This window comes from Equus quagga, chromosome 7 (genome assembly GCF_021613505.1).
Source record: "Equus quagga isolate Etosha38 chromosome 7, UCLA_HA_Equagga_1.0, whole genome shotgun sequence".
NCBI lineage: Eukaryota > Metazoa > Chordata > Mammalia > Perissodactyla > Equidae > Equus > Equus quagga.
Genome location: NC_060273.1, coordinates 89,183,772 through 89,196,434, shown reverse-complemented (window position 1 = coordinate 89,196,434; position 12,663 = coordinate 89,183,772). Strand labels below are relative to the sequence as shown.

Below are 12,663 nucleotides of genomic sequence, written 5' to 3'. Positions count from 1 at the left end.
ATATATGTTCGTTCATTCCATTCAAGCAAAATTATGAGAATGGACTATTCGCCGGGTTCTAATGCTGACTGGGGACGCTTATGTATTTGAGGTCTCTCTAGAAAGAAAGAGTGCCTGTGTAAAGAAGAGAAACCTGGTAGGAGAGGATCATCCTGGGGGCTATGAAGCACAAGCCTTTTTTTTTTTTTTTTGCAAAAAGCAGAGGAAGATAGGATTCAGCTGAATATAAGAAAGAACTTTGCAGCAATTAGAGGTTTGTATCTGCTTGGGTCGTCCAGACCCGGAGAAATTCTTTAGTGAGGAAGGTGGACAGTCAGAGAAGTAGATTCCAGAATTCATGTCCCGCCCAACCCACAAATGGAGAAAAGCCTTTTTCATCGTTTTACCTTTGTATCGTCGGTCCTCCCGGGGGCCTCCTTGGCCAGTCGGCAGAGGGAGCCATTCCCCAAGAAATCTCTGCGCCAGGCCTCCTAAGGGCCCGGAGGGATTTTCTTGCGGGTCCGGGGAGTTCTCTCTCCGCCCCGCCTGTAAGGCAGGCTCCCTCACTCCACAACCCCCGCCCCCCAACTCTCCTCGCCCCACCTTCCCAATCATTTTTGCTGCATCGCACACTCTTGCACGGTTAGCTCACCCATCCCGTCCCCGTCCCACATTTGCGCTCCCTCCCTGGCACCGCTAGGGACGTGCCGTCCACTCCAGCTGGTCGCTCGGGTGCTGTCCCTAGTCCCTCGAACCCTCATAGAGGCTCTAGAACACCTCCCGAGGACTTTGACGCCGAGGCGCGCACTGAATGTGGGTCGGGACGCAGAAGGGCACTCTCTCCGCCACCCCTTGGTTCACCCCCTGCGGTGACCCTACGGTTTGCCAAATTCGTGAGCGGACTATTGGCGGGGTCAGTCCTGGGCGGTGGAAGACGCTCAGGGCAGGGGCGACCTGCTACTGGGGCGCAGGAGTTGGGTAGGGAGGATCCTGCGGGTTGCACCAGGGACTGCTTGGGGAGCCAAGCGACCCCCCTTTCCGTCCCCCCAAAAGCGGTCACTGCCCCGGTGGCAGCAGCTGCAGCAGCGGCAACTGCTCGCATCCCGGGCCGGGATCGGGTTACTCCCCTCCTCCTCCAGCATCTTGGGCCAGACGGGGAAATCCTTATTCAAGTTTCCAGCGAGTACTTTCCCTGTGCTGAAAACTGGGGGGTCTGGAAACGCGCTGAGACCGGCCTCCTTTCCCGCGTCTCCACCTTTGAGCCCGAACGAAGACTCCCAAGTATCGCTCTTTTCTGGGACGCTGCTCGCAGGCTAACTGCGCTGTTTGGAACAGATTTTGTTTCTCGGCTGGCGTTGGTTGAAAACCAAGGGAAAAGGGTTGCGCTGCGAATCTGAGGATCTCAGGACCCTGGTAAGAGTTGGGCAAACTCAAACTCAGTTCTGGCGGCCGCCGGACCTTGGCCGGACGCTGGATGGTTTCTTATGGGTCCGGGGTACATTTCCTTGGCCAGGATACCCGGGTGCTCTGTGAGGTGGGGCGAGATGGGCTCAGTCTGGGTTGTTTACGTGTCTCAAGGGTTTATTGTTACTGTTTGCTTTTGGTTTTGTTACTTGGGATTGTGTAGGAACTTCTTGGAGGATTTTTCATGGGGAGACACCTCCATTCCGCACTTTATTTTGCATAATTTCTGCCTTGTGTTGCCTCGTCTGTGTTGACAGGTGTCATAGCTGGATGCAGGGAGGTTTGTGGGGAATCAGAATGAAAAAGAGTTTCAGTGGGGCCTTCCTTCCAGACCAGCTTCATTCTCCTCTGGGATCTTGACTTATTTTCTAAACTTTTCTTTCGATATTCAGATTGTTCAGATAACTCGTTGGACCTGGGGATGCTCCTCTTCCAGCATTCTCAATGTCCTTAGGGGTGTCAGGATCACAGGCTGGGTGACTTAGACCAGAGGAGTCTCTTCCTTGTGGGAACGCCTGGCTCCTCAGGGAATGTTGGAAGGTGCCATTCTTCAAGCCATAGTTACTATAGAAAGATCTATCTTGTGTTGGTCTTTTCAATTGCTTTGACCTAGGACTTTCACCTCTGGTTTAGGGAAATATTTTGTCCTTATTTTTCTTTCTGGAATTAAGAATGACACCACTGAGTAAATGAAGTATTTAGTGATATTCTTGATGCTTCTTTAGCATCCTCACACGAGGATCCAATTTCTTTAGGGGAATGTTAAAGTTTGGCATTTTATTAGCCTAAAAGTTCTTAGGCAGTGATATCCATGCTGTAACCCTAGGCAGAGAGAATGCCGTTCCTTCTTGGTTCATCTTGCCTTTCTCCTTTATACCCTGAGTCTCACTTTGTGTATGTCCTTCCTTATGGATGAAAAGATTGGGATCAGATCATTTTATCCAGAAATGCCATTTTCCTGATGCGACTGCTCCAAGGGCTCAGCTTGTAGGGTACTTTTTGTTTTGCTGTTCTGAGGTCAAAGAGTTCAGTAGAGGTTGAGCTCTGAGACCAGGCAGCCTGGGGTCAACTCTCAACTCTGCCACTTTCCAGTTGTGTCATTTGGGGCAATTACTTAACCTCTCTATCTTCATCTGTAAAATCAGAACGATAATAGCAATGCTTACATCAGAGGGTTATAAACAGGATTAAAAGAGCTAATGCATGTGGAGTGCTAACAAGCCTGGCAGATAGTTAGCTATGATGATGATGATGTAGCCAACATTATTAACTCTTGTGTCACTATAATATAGCTAAGAGCTAGCTATTATTCCTACTTGCTTGAGCTTTGAAGGCTGCACTCATGTGGGCTTCACGCCCACCTAGGATAGGATGCGTTGTCAAACTCAGCTCAGACATGATCTTTGTAGTGCTTTCTGCTGGGGCCCTTTCAGAGGAAAGAAAGGTGCATGTGACAGGGCTGGGATTTGTCGAGGGTCATGATTGGCTGCCAAAGGGTGCTTGGGACAGGCCATTAGGTGGGAAAGCTATACTCAGTTTACAAACTGTACCCTGCCTTCAGAACTGCCTGTATTAATATACCTCCTTTAACCTATTTTTTAGAGGCCGATCATTTGTTCAATAAATATTTATTAAGCCTCGATTACATTTCGAGCACTGGTCGAGGTTCTATAGTATTTAAGTTGGTTGGCTTCATTTTGAAAATGCATATGCATGAGTATTTGCCTTATGTTCCTCCCCACCATTTCAAGCGTTTGAGGGCTTCATGTGACACTAGCACTCTATAAATTAAATCCCAAACACTTTTTAGCTATCATGGTCTCACTACCTGTTAAAATGAAGAGTACACATCACTGAGGAATTGGACAAAATATTCAGTATAACCTCTGGCAGTTTACTTCTCCCATCAGCTCCATCAGGCGTAAACTTGTGTTGGGAGGTAAGGAAAGAACGGGATACTCGCGGTGTTCCTTCTGACTCTGCGGTCCTTCAGTCAGCTGCCTTACTTCATTGGTGGTTGTTTTTGAACTTCCTTTTTTTTTTTAACGTTTGTCTTAGGTACCTAAATGATGTCACTTCCATCATTGCATGTTAATCAAAGTGAATGATCATGCCGATAATTAATACAAAAGGAGAAGTATTTAGCTCTGCTTGTATTTCATCAGCTATTCTCAGCTTTGGTTAGATTGAACTGTGAGAAATTGTCAAAATTTGACCATTTTTGACCTACGTAAAATGGCGATTTCATATAGTTCAACCTGATGTAAATCCTCGCCCCATCTGCTTGATGAAGATGCGGTGAGTCTCGGGTGAGGTATGAAAAGTCTGCAGTGTTACAAGTTCACCAGGCGATTCTGTTGCAAACCCAAGTCATATGCACATTTAGTAGCAGTGGATTTACCTTCCAGATTCTCAGCTTGGGCTAATAGCATATTTCTAAGATAAAAATCTGATCATGTCATTCCCTTGTTTAAAAATCTTTGTTGGCTCCCCAGATGGCGAGCATCAGTGTCACCCAGGTACTCATTGAAAATAAAGATTCCAGGGCTTCATCCCAGATGGAAGGCCCAGAAATCTGCATTTGAGCAGATCTCCAAGTGAATCTGGTGGAGGTGACTTCAGATCACAGTTGGAGAAATACTGGTGTATAGCGTAAAGCCTGACCTTTTTCCCAGGATACACAGTACTAGCCTTGCACCATCTTCTCTGGGTCCTTTCTCTGCTTCCCTGTTCCCCACTGATCTGGATCTTGTTACTGTTCCTCAGAGAATGCATTGCCTGCTTTCTCTCCTTCCTGACCTAGCTGTGTGCTCTTCTCTCTGCCAGAAGGAAATGTCTTTGCTCCTCTTTTCTGTCTATCACCTACGTACTACCCATTCATCCTTCAAGATGCAGTTCAGATATGATCTCCCTTCTGAAGGTTTTCCTAGTGCTCTCACATAAACTTAGTGATATCTCATGTGATTCCTATTCTTCTATGCAGATGGCTTTAATATAGCATCTATCGTGTTATATCAACTGTGTTTGTTATCTGGATGTTTCTCCAACTGATTGGTGAGTTTATCATTCCTTATTCTAAGCCTTTTTCCAAATGGCTGGCACATGGTAATTACATAATAAATGCCTAAAGAATGTGGGGGAAGAACAAATGAGTGAATGCTAATTGACGTTTTCTTAGCACACCAAGTGTTTGGAACAGTCACTATGTACGTACTAAGAGTTGTGGCAAAGCCAGTCAAGAATTTGCAATTTGGCTAGACATAGCCTACAAAGTTAGTAACCTGGAGTGGAAAAAGGACAAGATAGAATATCCTAAGAAGACTTACGAAACACCAAATGCCTCCGAATTAATGTTACGTGTTCCCCACTGTGGCAGCACTATGATCCAAGAGCTGAGTTGATCATACCTGGGATGGTTTTGGTTCTGAATGACAGTGCCAGGGCACTGGAATAGAAGAGCCAAGGCCAATACAAACAAACAGATTTTGCCTTGTGCTTTTCAGTTTATAAATACCTTTGTATTTGTTTTTGTATTTGATCAGAAACATGGTGACTGGTACAGTACTATTTTTCCTACATTAATACAGAGTGCATTCCTAAAAATAGGTCCAAAGGTTGTGTAAAAGCCTACATGTTAAAAGAGATGCTGGCCCTAGAGAGCCAAATATATTATAAAATGTCTAATTATATCTTGCCATTTAATGACCACAGCATTTAGTGCTTACGCCTTTCTTTAATTTTTCTTTCTTTAACTTTCCAAAATTTTGGTTATTTTCTCCTCAGTTGAACAACAATTGACCTGTTCAATACATTTCTGATTCAGACTAAAGATCTGCCATTTTTGGCATGTCTGATAGCTTTCATTTTTGTCTCGCTTATATTAAGTTTACGAGACAAAAACTTCCTGTAATTACTATTAGGTTTTAAATTTTTCCATTTCTCACTCGTTTTTTGTAATAATGGAAATACGCAATAACATTTGAACAAGTGAACAAAAAAATCCCAGGGTAATGACAAACGTGGTGATGCTGCAAAAATTGAACATTTAGCTCATGGGTGGTTTCCAACACAAAGTAAGTAACAAAAAATGTTGATTTTCAGGCTGCTCTGTGAGAGTTCCAGTGACTTAGGGCGGGAAGGTAGCAGCTCGGTGCGTGAAGTACAAATGTCTAGATGCTTGGACTTCAAACAAAGCAGTATTAAGAACTGCCTGTGCTCTCAGTTTCTCAAGGATTTGTACCCAGTATTTTGTTTTAAAAATTAGCTTAGTTTTAAGAATTAACTAAGATTCATTGGGTTTTGTTGATTTGTCTTCTTTTTCAGCTATGTTTCTAAAATGAACTTTCTCTACCTTCGTTTAAGCTTGCATCTGGCTGTATTTTTGTAAGTCTCTTAACTAGTCTCCTTTATTCATTCAGCCATGCATTCATTCATGTACTCATTCTCTCTATCATTTATTCATTCAGCCATGCGTTCATTCATCTACTCATTCTCACTATCTGAATTTCCCAAGATTTTGCACTTATCTCTTGTCTCTCTTTTCTTCACAATTTAAGGTTATTTTTCGCTGTGATCATTCTAACTCTTTTTAAAAGTAGTTATGCAGAGGATTAATTTATAGCACTTAATAAAAGGATTTCTCATACTGTGAGAAAAAAAGATACAAACTAGTGTTATTTTACTTTATGTAACTTTATTTAGAAAACTGCAGGTCATTGTGAGGATGTTATTTGGTGATGCATGCTCTGTGCCATTAGCCAATCTGGAAAGTGTGAAAGTGTTAATATATCCTGTTATTATTGATGTTCATTTCTAGTGATTTCCTCTCTTGTTTCATTTCCAGTGATTTATACTCCTAGATAAAGAAACTATGTAAAGCATTTTAATGACCTCAATTTCCTACTCAGAGGGCAATAAATTGTACTCTTCCCCACTTCTAAGACAAAGAAAACAGTATTTCAATACGGAAAGCCTCATCTTGATAGGTACATGTGCAGGATATTAGCATTTGTTAAAGACATCTTTGGGAGCAGGGAGACGCCATCCTAGAGGGTGACTAAGTGCCTTGTCGTTAACGTCCTGGCTGACCTGGATGAGCTGCACAGATTTGGTTGGTTCTAAGACCTCATCACAGGTGATCATTCCCATGATGAATCCTTTAAATACTTTCTGATAAAGAATGATGTTTGTCTTTTTGAAAAAATAATTTTTGATGGCAAATTGAAAATCAAAATTCATAAATTTAACTTGCTCCTTATGAAACAAAATAGAAGTATGAAATCTTTGTTTTGGACCCAGGGGACTAATTTTACAATCAAAATGAAAAATTTTAACTGTCTACCTCTATTGATTTCTTAAGAAGGGTGCCTTATGTATTTTTTTGGACAAGGAATCAATGACAAGATGTGACTTTTGTGTTCTTAAAAAAAGCAATTGGTTTGAGTTTTATTTTTGTTCCATTAGATATTTATTAGGTGTATATTTTATCGGGATAAATACTATGTGGAATTAGCAAGATGCTTGCCTTAAAAAAAAAAGATAAAAAAATACAACTGACTGTGTGAGGCTGGGTGAGTGAGGGCTGAGAGGGCAGTGCTGAGAGCACTCTGAGAGCTTGTCCTGGAGAGAGGGCTCTGTGTGCTCAGCAGAGGTGTCTGGTGGAGGGGACCTCAAAGGAGAGAGCATTTGAGTGGATGGGGCATGTTAAGGGAATGAGCTCAGCAAACACGTGGCTGCAGGGGTTTGCAGGACATCTTCAAGCAATAGTGACTGAACCATGACACAGGAGTGGTGAGTTAACATTTGAGAATCATTTGATGATAGCCGCACATGGGGCTCTAGGACGAGATTCTGCCTGCTCCCATAGCACTATGTGCACTAAGGGAGCCCCTCATGGCACACTGCTCCTATCTTATTGTGTAAATCAGATGTGCTTTGAGGCACCCTATTGAGATTCAGGTAAAAATTGAGCCCCTGTTCCACAAGAAGGTGTGAAATGAGAAAACTGTTGTTTCTTTCAACCACTATGGGGCTTCGTGGGGGTGGGGGTGGGGTTGGGGCTCATGTTTTTTCTAGCATCATCTGGATTTGAATTCCTATTTTCCCTTAAGAAGTTTAATTGAAAGATTATCTTGCCACACTACTGTACTGTCTTTTTTTTAGTGTGAAGTCATCCACCCAACCATGGATATTGCTTCCTATCTCCTTCACTTCATAAAATATCGCCAAACATGTGGCTCTGAATGGCTGACTTTTAAGACTTGGAACTACAGAAGAAGTTCACATCTGAAAACTTGAAACTAGACATTAAGCATGCTTGTTTTTTAAAAGCCATTTGTCTGTCTTACCGTTGGAACTTTCTCACCGTCCATCCTTTTCTGAGGGCCACAGCCTCTGCCAGGTGCTTCAGCACCCTCCTTCTACTCTCCCTGCACCTCCCTCCTTTCGCTCATTGCTGACCCTACCCCTAAATTCTGTTATCTTCGGAACAGCTATTATTATTTGTTTTAATCTCCTGCCTCCTTCCTCACATTTCTTGGCACTCGTGTCTTTCTCACCTGTCTTCTCCCCAGGCTTTCCCCCACACTAAGTTTTGGTAACCGTGGTATAAAGCATTTGCCCTTTCAGTATCCCCCATCTTCTGTACATCCCTTGAGCAGATCCATGTACAAAATCAGGCCTTCAGTGAGGTTAGACCTGCTTGAGGCCTCTGTTTAGCCTCTGGTTTCAAACTTCAGGGGCCTGAGAATCACCGGCAGATACTGGCTTCTCTCTAATGATTTGGATTCAGTAGGTGTGTCGTGGGGCCCAGAGGTGTGTATTTTCGACAAGGTATTCTGATGCAGGTGGCCCATGGATGCACTGTAATCCTTGTTAGGCTATACTGCTCCATTCAGGAGGCATGGCTTTTCTTTTTCTTCTTTAATATTTTAGTGATTGGTCAGAGGGGGTCACAGAGAATAGCTGATCTGTGAGAACTCGTGCCTCTCCGTCTCTGCTTGGAGGGACAATGGTTGTAACACAACGCTGTTCATGTGACAGCCGGAGAAAGGGGCCCATTGTTCGGGGATTGGCTGATGCTCCATTCTGCTCTGGCCAGCCATCCAACTGAGCTTGGTAGCCCCAAGGAAACAGACACACTTGAATCAGAGAGACAAAGAAAGGAGGTCAAGGCCTTTCACAGTTAAACTACTTGCAGCAATGTGTCAGAGGTAGGATTTGGGAAGGAAAAAAGCAATTCTGTGGAGGCATCATTAATCTGCTGGTTTGGGAGCATGAGACACGGCGCTGGGGGAACACAAGTCTATTAGAATTCCTGGTTGATCTTTGGCCAAGGAAGAATTGTTTCCTACTCTGTCCTTCTGACTTACCTTATTCCAGGATTTTATGATTGATTTTAAAAATAAAAAAGATCTCCCTGTGTCCATGGTAGGCAAAGGCACATTTCTCAGCCCCTTTTCCTCAAACTCATCAAAGACAGGTATCTGATCTGAAAGCCCGCTTAAATCCAGGCCTACAACCTCAGAGAATGAGTGTTTGTTCTGGGACGTGGTCACCATATAAATGATGTGTTAATAATTTCCTTCCAAATCTAAGTTCAGATGTCAGTTTTGAAGCCGAAAATTTTTTTGAGATTGAAATACAGTGAAATCCATTAGAAAGTTATTGATGTATTTGCACAGTTATGAGGTTGGGGGACTCCCCAGATGTCATTTAGATGCCACCCCTCACCCCTAGCTTCTAAACTTGATTCTAGCTCTGGAGGGAAAGGGTTGCAGACTTCCTGTAAAGGTCCAATCCAGATCTGAACAATTGACTACATTCTTGGTGTCAGAAGAAGATTCAAATTCAAGGTCATAGCCTGAGCAAAGGTCGCAGACTTTTTGCACAGAATTGTTCTTTTAGCCTGATTACTCCCTTTATGGAAAAGTATGTCATTCATTCAGCCTTTGCCTCTGGGTTTCTTTCAAAGGGAAACTTAGTCCCTAGTTCTTGTGGATATTTGTAGGTAGCTTTTTTTTTTTTTTAATTTAGGCGCAAAATACAGCCTTGAGTGAGGCAGAATGGGGAAAGCCTTTTCTGGATGTAATGGGTTGTGGAGAGCCCATTTACAGAGTGTTCAGGCAGCTGGTGCCCATTGGCCAGTAGGAATCCTTTTGTCTCTGAGATAAGAGGTTTCCTGACTGGGAGTATTAGACTTAACAGGCTTGTACCCAGGAGAAGGCAATATATGATTCGCTTGAGGTCACTTAGCGCTCCCTGTAATTAAGTCTGTCATTGCACCTTGATTATAGACTATCATTGTAAATCCATTAAAGAGGGAGAAGCCAGTGGATTGCAGAGAGGCAAGTGGCTTTATTTTCTCCATTATATTTCCACTCCTCCATCCCCTTGCAGCTTGTTTGTACCTTACTAAGTGGATATTTGGTTTTACCAATGATATAGAGGCCTTTGAAGTGGAGAAGGGAAAGAGGAGACTGTTCTTTGCAGGTGGCAAGAGGATTGTGTTAAACACGCTCCTGATTAGTTAATTAACTTTCAATTCGTTGTCATTAGGCCTGTTGCTTTGGCTCCATTGCTCTGATGCAGAGAGGCTCGCCCCTCAGTTGTGTGAGGGATGAATACCGTGCTTTACTTGTTCTATGTAGTCATATGTTGCCTTCTATTGTGGTTGTTCGTGTGGTAGCATGTTTAATGCTAAATGCTTTTTTAGGCATAAGATGCTTGCTGGGACTTAGTTTTGTGTCAGAATTAAAGCTGTGCCCAAGGAGGGCATCTGGGATGCTAACATTGTTCTATTTAATATGGGTCTTGATTATACGTGTGTGTTCATTTTGTGAAAACGTATTGAGCTGTTCAATTTTGATTTGTGTCCTTTTTTGGTTTGTATTTTATACTTCAATAAAAAGTTCCAAAAAATCTAAAAGCATCATGTTTAATGGAGAATTAAAGCTGTAGCGGTGATGGAAAACAGTAAACTCGGGGAACCCCAACTGTCACCTAATTTGGGTCTCAATGGGGCTGGGAGGGCCTGGAGCTTTAAATATCCATGAATTCGCCCTTACTTCCATAGCTGGAAGGGCTGTGTGTCAGAAAGCAGTGAAGCAGCACCGTTAGAGTTGATTATTTTACTTTTCTAGGCAGCAAATCCAGTGCCTAAGAGATCAGCGGTGTTAGCAGAGCCCTGCTCTTTAGAATCTCAAACAAAAGCACCCCTCCAAGTTGGCCAGCTAGCAGATCTCATTCCCACTCTCCACCCTCCTCCTGTTCATTGTAATTTGTCAGGAAAAATCAGAAAAGCTCTATGGATCATGGATGTTTTTCTGAATCTTCAGATGACATCTCTCCTGAAGTCTAATATTGGAAAGCTTTTCTGTTTTTCTCCCATTTTTCTAACTGGGACAAAGTGAAATGTGATGTGGGGTCTTTAGCTCATCTCTCTCATTTATTCCAGCCATCACTTCTTAGCTCCACGATGAGCTCCAGGAGCCACACCTGTGAAGGTGGAACAGCTGTATAACCAAAACGGTGCTTCTGGCACAAGAGTGGCCTGTGGCCCTTTGTCTAGAGGACATCTGTCATCATCAGCATGGGTCATTGTACCTATAGAACATCCTAGCTCGCTGTTACAGTATGGAGCTGGTAGATTCAAACAGAGAAAATAGGAGCTTTTTTTTTCTGAAGGAGATTTTGGAGTCCTTGGCCTTGAAATAATTCTAGCACATCTCTGAGAGGTCTGAGTACCCATTCTATACACTTCCTTTGGGCATTGGACTTAAAGATTAACTGTTGATTTACACGAACATGTGTGATTAAAGTTGTGAGTTAAGAGACGAGATTTTGATGGTCTGGGTCTACTCCTGGCTGGCCCTGTCATTTACTGTATGAAATGTGACAACTTGAGTCAGGACCCGTCTCCACCCCTTAAACCTTTGTGACCTTGGGCAGGCTATTAAGCTCTCTAAGCCTCTTTTCATCACATGTGAAATGATAACAGTATATACTTTCAAAGAGTCTTACATTTAGCCTAGTGGTAGACGCGTAGTGCTCTCCTAATAAATTGCAGTTATCGTCATTTAACACCAAGTAATGTTAAAATAGGGGAGAATAATTAACATGTCTAGGAATAAGATTTGCCTGTGCTTTTTATGAAAGAATCATCGAAGTACTTAAGTAAGATCCTACTAATTATAGAAGTTAGAATGTATAGTCTCTGACACAGCATATAAACTATAAGGAATTTAAAATATTCTGGAGTACAACAACATTTACTCATGGGCATGAATATTTTTTAATGAAGATAATATTTTGCTAAAAGAAAAGTTATTTAGGGGCCGGCCTGGTGGTGTAGTGGTTAAATTCACGTGCTCCACTTTGGTGGCCCAGGGTTCATGGGTTTGGATCCCAGGCATGGACCTACACACTGCTCATCAAGCCATGCTGTGACAGCATCCCACATACAAAAAAATAGAGGAAGATTGGCACAGATGTTAGCTCAAGGCCAATCTTCCTCACCTCCCCCCCCCAAAAAAAAACCAGAAAAAGGAAAGTTAGTTATTTCTACTATAGAATTAGGGTGAGACTTTTAGTTAATGAATCTGTTCTTCCCTAGTAAGATGTCAGCAGAGTTGAAAAGAAATGTTCAAACAAAAACTTGTGCACAAATGTTATGGCAGCATTATTCACAATAACCAGAAGGTAAAAATAAACCAATGTCCACCAACTGATGACTGGAGACTGGATAAACAAAATATTGTATACCTATACAATGGAATATTATTCATCCATGAAAGGAATGAAGTACGATACATGCTAGGACATGGGTGAACCTTGAAAACATAATGCTAAGTGAAAGAAGCCAGACTCAAAAGGCCACTTATTGTATGATTCCATTTATATGAAATATCTAGAATAGGCAAATCCATAGAGACAGAAAGTAGATTAGTGATTGCAAGGGGCTGTGGGGAGGGGAAAATGGGGAATGATGATTCCTTTTGTGGTGATGAAAATGTTATGGACCTATGTAGTGGTGATGGTTGCACAATGTGGTTAAAATGCTGAATTTTATGTTTATGAATTTTACCTCAATTATTATTTTTTTTACTTTTATTTAAAAAATACCACATCAGCAGGTATTTTGTATTTAGATGAGATGTATCTGCATTGGTCAGTCGATTTTTGTTAATGATGTTCCTGTTATGACCCAAGCTTTTACTGCAT

General features: G+C 42.4%; 1 protein-coding gene across 3 annotated transcripts in view; it reads left to right on the top strand.

The window, feature by feature from the left end:
• Positions 1-902: 902 nt before the first annotated feature.
• Positions 903-12,663, top strand: part of MEGF10 (multiple EGF like domains 10) — a 163,497-nt gene continuing 151,736 nt past the window's right edge. For all 3 annotated transcript variants that reach the window (XR_006889256.1, XM_046665459.1, XM_046665460.1), the window contains exon 1: positions 903-1,392. The gene's annotated coding sequence lies outside the window, so the exon portion shown is untranslated. The remainder of the gene's footprint in view (positions 1,393-12,663) is intronic.